This window comes from Numenius arquata, chromosome 3 (genome assembly GCF_964106895.1).
Source record: "Numenius arquata chromosome 3, bNumArq3.hap1.1, whole genome shotgun sequence".
Taxonomy (NCBI): domain Eukaryota; kingdom Metazoa; phylum Chordata; class Aves; order Charadriiformes; family Scolopacidae; genus Numenius; species Numenius arquata.
In genome coordinates, this window is record NC_133578.1 from 6,509,653 (window position 1) to 6,522,473 (window position 12,821).

Sequence of the window (12,821 nt, forward strand, 5' to 3'; positions counted from 1 at the left end):
GCACACACAAATATGATCACTTCTCAGTTCTTTACATCCTATTCTTATGGGAAAGGAGACTTAGCTTAATGACTACTTGCAGAGCCTTTTGCAAAGAGATGTACTGCCATTTCTCATGAAATCACCGCCAAAATAACCTGCTGCTGTAAGAAATCTTTGAAAGGATTTTGGCTATGCAAAATTACTGCAAATTATTATTGCAAATAAGATTCAATCTGTATAAAAATCTATGTCATTCTTGGCGTATACCCGTGAAGTCAGTGATGATCTTAAGAAAAGGTTTGCCTTGAAAGAGAAAAGGTCATTTTTCCTACCTTAGAAGAGGATTTTAAATGATGGGACACATTCCAAGAATAGGTCTGAGAAGAAAATATGAAAGCTGCAGTCCTATGATCAGAGTGATAATGTTTTTGGTCCCTGATTAAAGAGATATATTCAGCTTTGATGTCCTCTTTGTAGTCAAGGAGTCATAATGAATAAGTAACAAATATCAAGTAAGGAGTTTGAGAGAAATACAGAAGTTAGCTGGTTCAGATGACTACTTCAAGTCAGACGCACATGTATCAGCGGTTGAGACCCTAATGACAGATCAGTCTTGCTGGAAACGAACAAATTTGCATCATGGCTAAGAGGAATTGTGACCTAAAATGATGCAAAATTTCATAAAGGCGGTTGTCTCTCAGGACAGATGAAGACTGTGTCTTGCTGTTGAAGAAATATGTAAAAATATTGCAGGTGACATGAATCCAGAGTGTTTTGGATGCTTATCTGCGGAAGTCATTCATTTATGTGGCTGATCACTACAGTATGGGAGATAAATCAGAATTAGACATCCTTGCTTGAGGTAGAGGACAGGGAAATACCTCTATTATAGAAGGACTGTCAAGAGACCAAAGCATTTTCCCTGCCTCATGTTCCCATGCAGATGTTGTAGCAATAGTTTAGAGATAAGAAGGATTATCACAAAAAGCAGTAGGCTGACCGTCTTTTCAGCATTGCTCATGCCAAAATGCCTCTGTGCTCTTTACACTGGGTAATCAGGCCTGGGATAGGTGCCATGCCAAGACACACTTCATTCTCCTATATATTTATGCTGTGTGCATGCATTGCTTTCCTGGTGCCAGAGCAATAGGAGCTGTGTAACTTCCAGATTGTAATGTGATGGGGGTCTTGCAGGAGACCTGTGTTTTGGATCTGGCTGTCTTGCAGTCAGAATAAAAAGAATAAAAAATAAGGGCTCATCATACGGAGCAGTTCATGTGAATGAAGGCAGTTGAGATAGGGAAAACAAAAGCAGAGATTGTGCTCCTTGGAGCAAACCAAATGATGCGAGCGCTCTCAGGACCGTGTTTTGGGTGAACAGAGCTTGGGTTAAAGTGGCTATTGGCAACACTTTTCTCTACATCAGCAAGATCTACCGTCGTTTCATTCTGAACATGACAAACTCTTTGGCCTAGAAAAAAACCAACCTTTTTTTCTAAAAGTTTAAATATTTCCTAACCATGTCTTTGCAAAGGAAATTTTCTTCTACAAAGTCAACATCTTCTGTTTCCAAGATATTTAATTTCAGATTGAAGAGGAGTTTAGTCCAACCTTCAATTATTATCAGTCTTCCTTTGTGATTTTAGAGATTCCATTTCTCTGGACAAACTGAAAGGTTTCATTTTAGATTGAAATAAGTCACTTTTCCTCACTGGACCGGTGAATTGCAAATCATTTATTTACTAGATTTTCCATGTGTCGGTAACATCTGTTCAACAGTTGCCTTTTTCAAAATTTACTACCACACAGTATTATAGCTGTCCCTCCTACATGCAATCTTTTCCTTTCTGCTTTGCTCTGGGTGCTGTCTGTACTTATATTATTGCAGCAGAAAAATGTAGAACATTAGCATCTGTTAATCCTTTTATACGTCAAGTCTTCACATGTTTGGCCAACTCTGCTTTTCATTGTGCCTGTCTGTCTCTGGAATGGCCTCAAAATTCCAGATACAGCAAAATAACCCAAGTGTAGCCTGGCCCCGTGGTACTGCTGGAAGGCTATTTTAGAATTAAGATAATTCAATGCTTTAAGTGTGATTGCTGGATCCCTAGGAGCAAACTTTTATCCCAGTTTGCAGGGATTTAGCCATTCAGTTGTTATTAATATGAAGCCATGCTGCTGAATCTACATGTTCTGTAAGGAAATAACCTAGATTTTAGTGCTTTCCTTTACACTAGACACTTATTTCAGCAAATCATAGAAAGAATGAAACGAAACTTGTCCTTAGCCTACGATTTTACAGTGGCATGAGAGAGAAGGAACAAGAGGCTAAAAAGTAGCTAGCAAATTTCTTCACAGTAAATTTGGACCCTGGCTTTTCTTTCACACCATATTTGAAAGTAATATGCGGGGTAAAATAGAGAGTTGCAGTTCCTGCCAAAAGGGTAAGTTGGAGGTAGGTGGGTAAACGGTGGGGATTGAAGTGAAAAAGGGAAAAATAGCTGCATCTCGGTCCTTCAACCCCAGTGTGATTCAGGTCTTGCCATCCCCGTGTGATTCACCTTGGCAGGCCTGAACGCTGGGTCTTTTGGTGTTCATCAAACAGAAACACAGACCTGCCTGTGATGTGCTTTGAATGAGAGACAATAAACCCCGTGCTGCATAGTTCTGTTGATGAAAAGCTGCTTTTTGGACTGCTGAGACTGAAACATGCCAAACATGATCAGCTGCAGAGTTAGTCTAGTCAATGCAAAAGACTCCAAAAAAACCAACCCAAACTCTAACCTAAAAAACAAAAAAGCAATTCAACATCAATTTTTCAAAAGCCATAGAATTAAGAATCAGGCAGATCGGAAAATTCTTTGAGAGGCACAACGATGCTATTTTTGACCACCGTTTGTCTCTAAACTTTATTGACATCAAATGTAATTTTAAGTGTGAAGGTTGCTTAAACGACATGGGGTGAGAGTGGGAGTCCAGTAAGGTTGTTTACTCATACTGCAGTGCAGAATAAAGTACCTGACCCGCCTCTAAAACAAGTGAATGCACTTGTCCAAAGCAGTTCGACTTCAATAGTCTGTGAGGAGCAATTTGCTGTACAGCATGTGGACCAGCAAGGCAGGAGACACCACAACTGGGAGGCTGAGCAGGGAGATGTCTAAATTCCCACAGTGAGACTGGAGCAAGTGACAGCAGGTAAACTTTGTCCTTTAAGGACTTTGCATCTATCTCAACCACTTCAGAAGTCTCATCTGTAAAACCTCTCTCACACCTAAGTGCTTCTGTCAGAAACACTCTTGTCTAGAAAAAAAGAGACATCTTCTGTCTCATTATAGCCACTAATCAGAGGTTGAGGCAAAGAAACTGGTTTTAATAACCTACTCCCTGGTTTCTGCTCCACAAGGATATCATGAGGCGGCAGAAGATTTTAGTATCAGACTTGTAGACATTCGTGGTGAAATTATGGATTTTATAAACATAATTGAATATGCATTAGTGCAAAGAAAATTAAAAGGAAGGGAAACAGCTGGCAAAGTTGGCATGTTCGTATTTATAGTTAACAATATATAGTTAACAAAACTATACAAAAGAGAGCAATGTCAGTGGGAAGGGGATCTGCCATGGTATACCCAGGTGCTCAGGACATTGCCCCAGCACATGGCAGACCTGGTCTAAAGTCAGGGAAAACCAGTGATATCCAAATCTGCCAGTGGAGCCGAAACCCAGCAGAAGATGTCCCCAAGTCATTCCCCCTCCTCTCGCCTCTTTATTTGCCTTGCATTGCTCTTCTGCCGGGTCTATTCTGCAGACTGTGCCCCGAGCACATCCAGCACCTCTCTGAGCATACCCACTGCTTGCAAACAATGTTTATACAACTCAATTCGACATCAAGGCTAAAAAAGGTTAATGGGATCCTCATTGTGGGGGATAAAAAATAGAAAGCCTTCTTGAGGGTCACCTATGAATAAATATGAACAGGTGTAAGGTCTGCACAGCAGCGTGTGGCACCACCACTTCTCAGTCTATCACAGGCAAACCCCTTTTTATTAATGGGCTGACAGGCATGTTATTCAAACCATGGGGTTAAAAGCATCCTTACATTCCTGTAATATTCCACCCACACAGTGGATGCTGTAGGAGACGCAATAGCCAGCCTTGCATGTGGGACCACAGCTGACACACGCACTTGTTTTGGAGATGCAGGTCCACAGTGTGTCTTTTGAAGCGTCATATACCTGCTTTAGTGGGAGCTAAACCTTCTCTGAACTGGGTTAACAGCAGAAAACAACAGAAGAAGAGCTGCCAGGGCTTCCACGTTGCTTTAGCTACGTATGCTTGTGCAGGGTATTAACAGATGCCAGATGGATCTACCTGTACAAACTCTCTGTTCTCTCGACAACTCATAAAACACAACACAGAAATGACCAAAGCCTGACATCCACCAGGTTTCACATAATCAAATTTTACAAGTTTCAAAAGCAACTCAACAATGACTGCAAATTGCTAAAGAATAAAGTAGCAAATTATAAATTGATTGCCTGCTGTTTCTTTGTGTACTAATTTGTGTTATGGCTTTCCAATCTGAAATTGCTTGAGTAGATTTTTGCTGTTTGTTTTTCCAGCTCAAATTGCAAATGGAATGACTGTGGTAAACTGAATGCATCAAGTGTAATGAAGAATTGATCAATTGTTATGTTGTAGGGCTTTTCTGAGCAGTGGTTTCTAGCCTATCTTCTTAAGATGAAAATTACAGTTATTAGCCAATTACCAAGTAAGAATGCAAAATCAAGTCTGTTTTTGATAACAGAAATATGGAAGAAAACCTGAAATAGTGCATGTCTGCATATAATCGCTTTGTTTTACCTATGGATGGTGATACACAGATGACATTTTCTGTGGAATTATTCCCTAGCAAAAGAAATAGCTCTGGCTCTGGCTATTTCCTCCTTCAGGAATGCTGGGGTTTTAAACCATCTCTTTCAATAAAAGGTATAGCTTTATATTTTATAAGCTAAAAGTCTGCTTTCACTGTTATCAGGCAAGAAGGAGGTGGAGGAGTAGAATTGAAAGCTCAGCATGGAAAGGGCTCCATGGAAAGAAAAAATTACTAGGATTCATCTTGTCTGGTGAGAAGAAACTGTACTGCGTTATCAGTGTCTCAGAAAGAAAGAGAGTGGTTCCCATCATGAATACCCCATCCAGCAATCTGATTTTCTTTTATTTACCTTCTAAAGAAGTAGAAAGTGCCAGGGCTACACCTCCTGTAGAAAACACCGGCACCACATCGACTGTGGTGGAGGAAATCCCCATCCCGTCCCAGCCCATCCCTGCATGGGAAACCCCACACCTAGCCTGGCCAGCCATGGGGACACGGAGCTCATTTCCTGGCTCAGAAGACCTTCTGAGGCCACAAATCTCCCCAGCACATTTGGAGTCGTTTTTAAGTGAGCATAAATTTTACAACACACGAACCTGTACTGTAATCAAAGTTAGTTCAATGTAAATGAGAAAAAAATCAGTCGGTTTACCTTCTGCACGGCTGATCCTGATCAAAACACATCTGCCTGTAATATGCACCATATGGGGCAACAATTGTCTCGTGTTTATTCCTATGCCTCCTTAATCTCCTGTGTCCTCTGCAAGCGTGCGTATATGTACCTGCAGCTCCAGCTGGATGGCCAGAGAAAGGCATTTTGCTTTACGCACATACAATTACGGAGATGTTTTTTCTTATTATGGTAATTACATCCTCAAAGATAGCGCAGGTAGCAGCTGTAAAGGTAATGAAGACTCAGCTGATACCAGCTGAACTGGATTTTGTTTTACATCAAAAAGAGGCTTCTAGCTGAAATCCTTATAGAGTCCTGGAACCATACTATTTTTATGAATGCTTCTACTACTCCTGGTGAATAAGCAGAGATCTGTGGAGCAACCAAAGCAGACATGACCCTAAACAAAAAGGAAAATTTTTACCTGTTAGAACAGTGAATGAGGACTAATCTCACGGAATCACGGAATTGTCAGAGTTGGAAGGGACCTCTAGAGATCATCTAGTCCAACTCCCCTGCTAAAGCAGGGTTGCCCAGAGCACATCACTCAGGACTGCATCCAGGCGGGTCTTGAAAATCTCCAGAGAAGGGGACTCTACAACCTCCCTGGGCAGCCTGTTCCAGGGCTCTGGCACCCTCACCGTAAAGAAGTTTCTCCTCATATTTAAATGGAACTTCCTATGTTCCTAACTCCTCTAAACAAAAGTAGTAAATGCATTTATCTGGAGGTTTTCATGTATAGGTACTGAAAGCCTTCCTCTTTCATGGCATGAATAGGCACCAACAGATCTCATTCCAGTGCTAGACACACAATGGGCAACATTTTCCATAATTAGAGGTATGAGATCCCCCTGAAATATCACCATGGCTGAGGGAAACCGCTGGCTGGAACTGTGACTGTCCTGTTTCTATAGGAGGAAAGTGCTAATGCATTTTAATTTTGAAGATAATTATGACTATATGTACAGAAACTGTATCTTCCAAATGCTGAAGAAACAAACAGTGAGGATTGCTGATAAACTTGATTTCTGGCAATCTATGAGACTTAATGTCGTATTTCCACGGTTGGGAGTACACAGCTTTATCTTATCACACTGGCCAGGCAGGCCGCCGACTATTTCTAGCTCATGACCTTTAATTTTAATATTTTTAAATCCATCCAAAGTGCTATAATGCACGAGAAGGGCTTTTGCATCAGCAGCAGGAGCTGCTCCATGCTCGAGCTCGTTTTGTGTCGACTCTCCAAGTTTCGAAGAGCAGGCAGCTTACAAGAGGGTGAAGGACAGGGTCGAAGACCTGAATTTTGGTAGGAAGGTGGTGAATTCCTTCCAGGTTTGTGCATTAGTTGGGAAGTGGTGCATGTCCATGTACATTGCTGCAGAATGGTAACGAATAAAACCTTACTCCAAAGGCAACAACAAATGAAACCATTCTTCCTAAATGTCAAAATCCTGACAGAAGAGCCCATTATAAACATGTGAGGAGCGCGTGGCTGCCGAAACCACTATTGTGCCAGTGAATGGAATGAATAATAGTGATGAATAATAGCAAAACAATAGCAGGAAAAATTGCCTCGTCACCCTGCATACATTAGGAACTAAATCACACCCAGGACACATGCATGAATCTGGCGTTTGGCAGCACTGAGCTGCCTTCAGTCGGAGTCCCCTTATCTTTCTGCCAGTCTCTGCTGCATCCTGGATGCACTGGCAATAAGTTAATGGTGACACTTTCCCCAACGCTATATCATCCACATACAGAATTAAATTGAAGAAGTGGGGGGAAACGTGGCCAAAATTCAGCATTTGCCATGGGAGCAGTCTGGAAAACGTGTGGCTCGCAAATTGTAATTAGCCTGTGTTGCAGTTGAGGCATGGAAACAGCGACAGTTCTCAAAGGGGTAAACCATGGAAATCAAATTTCCATCTGAATAGAGCCCGGTGGGTTCTAAAATCAAAACATGTGAGTTTGTCTTTGCTACTTCTATTTAGGAAAGCTACATTTGCAAGGGTATGTTCAACTGAGATTAGGAGGTAAGAAAGAACCTTTTCATTTAGTTTCACTTTTTCATTCTGAGGGATGAGAGCAAAATAGACCAATCAATAACAATAATTATAATTTTCTTTTTATTGATTGTTTAGAAGTCCTTAAAGGCATCATCATTAACTTAAAGATAACTTGAGGAAATTTATGAGGTTTTTAATTCTCTTCTAACACAGCAATTGTAAGTGATTTCTATATTCAGATGCTCAGCCTTCCTGGCTCTGAAGCCAAGCCAGAATTAGTGAGGATGAGACTTGGTAAAATTTAATAGAGTAATTGACACAAATTGGCTTTGTTGCTTTTTCTCGCTGGCGCATGAAATAGATGAGTCTATATTTTGCAAAGCAGGAGAAGTACAGACTTCGCCTGTCCTGTCCAGCTGCCCTTTGCTTTTTATCCATGTGATCATGTGTTGTCCCTCTGTTATGGTTTGAGAGAACCCCTAACAATCTATTGTCGTTAGACAATTATTCTATCACCCGATGACCCCTCCCCACCCGGAAAGGGGAATCAGGGAACACAATGAAACACAAGGGTAGAAATATAAATAGATTTAATAGACTAAGACTAAATAATTAACAATAATACTAAAGAACCAGTATTAATCCCGATACTGATATAAGATATACAGGAATTATACTCAGCCGACTATATCAGTAGGAAGCTGTGCACTCCCAGCAGGGGACAGCAAGTGTCGGACACTGGGAGCGCAATGGCTTCAGGAGGAAGGGAAGGTTTCAGGAGGAAGGGAAGGTTTCGGGAGGAAGGGAAGGCCTCAGGGCTCTGGCACTGGGGCAAGGAATTGTCTGGACCCGCCGCCATCAGGGAGAGAGCCCGCTACACAGCAAACTTTTCTAATTTATATTGGATGTGACGTTCATGGTATGAAATACTCCTGTTGGCCAGCCTGGGTCAAATGCCCAGGCCTTGCTCCTCCTTGTCCCTGCCCCTGGCAAGGCTCGAAAACACTAACCTTGAATCCCACAGAGCCTGGCTGGCTATAAAGTAAATATTTTCACAAATTCAGACACTAGAGTTTTCTAAAAGTGCAATTTTCCCTGGCATTAGAAGAAAAGTCAGTCCTGTGTCTCTCAACCCAGGACACCCTCTTGCGTGCCCACCACATTATTTGAGAACATTTTTCACATGGACGAGAGATGTCAGATAGCGAGTCCTGGAGACCAAAGTATTTTAAAGGACAACACTTCTGCTGGAAACTTCTTGGCTCATCCAGATCAGTTGCCCATGCGTACGTTGTTGTCCCAGAAAATAAATAATAGGTTCCTTCAGCCTCTCTATTAAACACTGAAGAAAGTGCTTTTCAGCACATCTCCTGTGACAATGCTCCAAACTCCACATTGAACTGCCCAGAAGTTCCTCAGACTTTGCTCGTGTTTCTTGCAGGGACCTACTTTGTCCGCCCCCTCTTGACACTTCTTATGCCCCATTGCAAAATGCACAGCTGCCTCTGCGTACCCCTGTGTGAGCTGTACGTAGTGCATTATTCTGCAAAGCATTCAGGGGAAACACAGACTAGCAGAGCACTCTCATGTAATCAATTCCTCCTTTCTAAGCCACAAGTTAAAAATAGAAATGCAAGCCAAGATAAGAGATGCTAACATGAATAAATAATTGTTTTCACTGGAACTGAATGGTGGCCCTTGGCTTGTCAATAGTATATTGCTGTACTTCATAAAAGACCGGTATGATAAGTGACCTTGTTTCCAGGCAAATGAAACTCAGATGCATCATACAGACAACATCTTGAGATTGTAGGAAGATTTTTTTCAACTACACTTTCTCTCAGGGCCCCGTGCTATCACCTTTGTGCAGAAAAAAAAAAAGAATTCCCTAAGAATTAAGTGATAAACTCACTAATCCTGCCTGGTGGGAGCAATCTCTAGTAAGAGTTTCAGTTACATATACCGTAAGTACAAAATATCAAGGGTGTCATACAGAGAATCCACGGGAAGGATGGAAGAAGGAAAGGGATCTCTTCCCACATTGCTCCCTCTGTCATTGGTGCTTGGACTACACTCAGGCACTGCAGGAGGATGCATTGCAGGCTACCTTTTGTTTCCAACAAAGCAGATCCCTAGAGCTGAGCACTTTAAAGCCTGCCTTGAAAGAAGAGTGCTCACTCTGTAGGATATACGTGTGAAAGAGTCTCTAATTGTATGCTGAGTTCCCTGGGATACAAGAAGATGCCTTATTTTCAAAACAGTGTAATATCTAAGGGGAAATGTTAAGCAGCAGACTCCTAGAAAACCATGTTCCTGCTTGGCCTGATTTTTCTTCTTAATTCTGACTGTTATTCAGTACAAATAATATGTGTGAAAAATGTCTTATTCTTTTCAGCAGGTGCTCAGCCTCTTCCTGGGTCAAATTTTCTATAATTACATTCATTTTGCACAATGGTTCATTTATTTCTATCAATTTTGTCTTATGAACACACTGTGACTTGTTCAAGACCTGGCCATTATGAGTATATGGTGTTTATACAGTGTGCTTCCTTATCATTTCAGTTCAGTTAGAGGTTCTTCTGCTTCTGAATTATCTGAAAATAGCTTTATTTATTAGCTCTCAAGGTTTTTTATAAAATTATTGTATTTTACCTACCAGAGGACCGTGCATGGTTCAAGCATTTGTATGTAGTGATCACTTTCACATTCACAACAAATTTCTGCCTCTGAATACTCTTAGGAGTAAAATTTTTGTCATCAACATGCAGAATAATTGTATTAAAATCTTAGCAAATGTTGGTGAAATAAGGCAGCAACTTTCATCTATAATAAGCTGTCAGGTATTTCTTAGCTGTAAATGCCTTATCTAGTAATAATTACTGAGCATCTGAAACTTGCATCAACAAAGGAATTTTTTTAAATGTTGTCAGATCAGAGCCTCCTACTGTTATTTTGAACACATCTGTTAAGAGCTTGGAAAGAATTTCCCTTTACCGAGATCTGCCTTCCTTTTCTACCCTTTCTTTCAATATATGTTAAATCATAATATGGGGAAGTGGATGGCACCGACACACTGAAAGCTTCAGAAGCTTTCACCTGAGCTTTGCTACGTCAGTGAAATACAGCCACCAGGGAGGGAAGTGGCTGGCGATGAAAAGGTTTCGTTCTGTCTCTAAAACAGAAAGAGAAGAAAGCGAACACATCCTTTGTCCGCAGCTAATTTGGAGTTCTGGCTTAATAGCCTAGGCATTTGGGACTGATTTTTCCAAATGAAAATCTTTTATAATTTTCCCATGAAGAGAATTTCAATATTTTGTTCCACTATGGATTGTAAGAAACAAAAAGTGGAAATTTGAAAATCTGCCAGAGAGCGACTTCAAAAATTTACTGTATGTCATACAAATGCCAAAAATACAAGTATTCTCATAGATAATTTGAAATATGTGCATATATGTAGACACTCACATACCTTACATATACCTACGTGTGCATATTTTCAAATGTCGTACTTCAAAAGCTCCCCGGCACCTTCTCTCTCTGCCTTTGAGCGAAGAACCATGTGAAAGCCGGAGGACAGCCCCACTTCCACAGCCCCGGGACTCCCTGAGGTTTTTGGGGAAAGTTCCAGCTGGGCTCCCTTGACATGGGGGAAGACGGCGAGAAAGAAACCTCCATCCCAGAATATTTCTTTCCTGTTCACAGAACAATTACAACACGTTGCCAGAAGGTGCTGTTGGTTAGTATTACCTGGATCAGTCACTGAGTTTCCATTCACCCTCCACACAAAAATTAGTTTGCAGTCTGCCAGCTATTTCCCAGAGCTTTAGAATGCCCTTTAAATATATTGCGTGGCTGGCACCGCTTTGCCCAAAACAAACATGCGCCTTGGGCTCGTGGACTATATTTCTTCTCAGGGTTTTCTATCTGCCATCACCTATTGATATTATTTGATTTGCAGCCACTATTCAAAGCAAACAAACAAAATCTCACAGCTTCTTAAACCTTCCTCCATGTAAGCCACTGATATTTACTGGGAGCAAGAGCGACAGGTACACTCTGTCACACCCACACTCACCTGCCTTTAGAAATAAAAGCAAATTTTTAGTGAATTATTTCCTTTCAAGTTATCAGCCTGCCACTCCAATTTTCCTGGCATCCATCCCCAACATGTCCGATGCTTTCCCCCATGTCTGGGACAGATGGACCCTTAACAAATACCCAGCTGTCCCCACAGCAGCATCACCAATGCCACTGCTCAAGAAGTGCAGTGGCTCCAGTCAGTGTGTGTTTAAGGTGTTAAACGTGTGAACCAGTGCTGGGGGCATCACAGAGTAATGCCCCAAAAACGCCTTTCCAGACTCTTGTTTGTCTGGTCTCTGGTAAAGCCCTGTGGAGCCTCTGTCCTCCCCAGTACAATATTGAGCAAGCCACCAAGGATGGGCTTCTGGGCTGCTGTTCCCAGGATCTGCTGACATGCACATCTTCCTCCAGCTGTGGTCACATCGATGTTTCCTTTAGCTGAGAACCAAACCCCAGGTCCACAACAGTATTTCAGCATCAAACACCAGTGCAGATACCCACTTTCTGCTCTGGATGCCTTCTGCAGGAGGCTCTCCTCTTCCCAGCAAACCCACAGGCTGCCCCTAATTTCATCTGCACATAACAACTTCTTGCATATTAGCGTGGGGTGAATCTCGACCTCCAGGCATTAATGGCAACTTTCCTTATGGCTTCAACAGAGACAGATTTTCCCCACATGACTTGCTTTATCATGCCACCAGAGTTCTTCAAATGCCATTTTCACTGAGCAGCTACAACAGGTATTATTATTTGTTTGCTTTTTGTGTCAAAAAGGAGCTGCTCAGAGTCTCTTTGCTGCAAGTTACTGCTACAGAATTGTTGGTTTTAAAAAAAAGATTCTTTAAGTCTAGTGAAGCAAACAATTCCTTATGTCTTAGCAACAGCTCCTTGCCTGTACTGAGGGTGATGGTGATTCAAGAAGTTCTTTGCAGGAGACTAAAGCATCAGCTACTGCACATTGAAGTCCAACAACCTTCTGGACCGAGAGCAGCAAAAGCTCACTGGTTTAATTTCTTCTTAATTTCTTCCCAAAGGAAATCCGAATGGTCATAATGATGATGAGCACCCAGCTCCCTGAAAAGCCAGCATTTTTACCATAAGTTGTTTTAATGCAATTATAGGAATAAAGCTGGGTGATTAAATTAAAAGTATAGGTTTCTCGTACGTAAAGAAATAAGTATTTCCTTTTAAAGGCAGTGTAGCC

At 41.5% G+C, this 12,821-nt stretch overlaps 1 protein-coding gene across 1 annotated transcript in view; it reads left to right on the forward strand.

Moving 5' to 3' along the window:
• The window catches only part of LOC141463281 (von Willebrand factor D and EGF domain-containing protein-like), a 180,962-nt gene that overhangs the window by 23,206 nt on the left and 144,935 nt on the right, over window positions 1–12,821 (forward strand). The window lies entirely within an intron of this gene.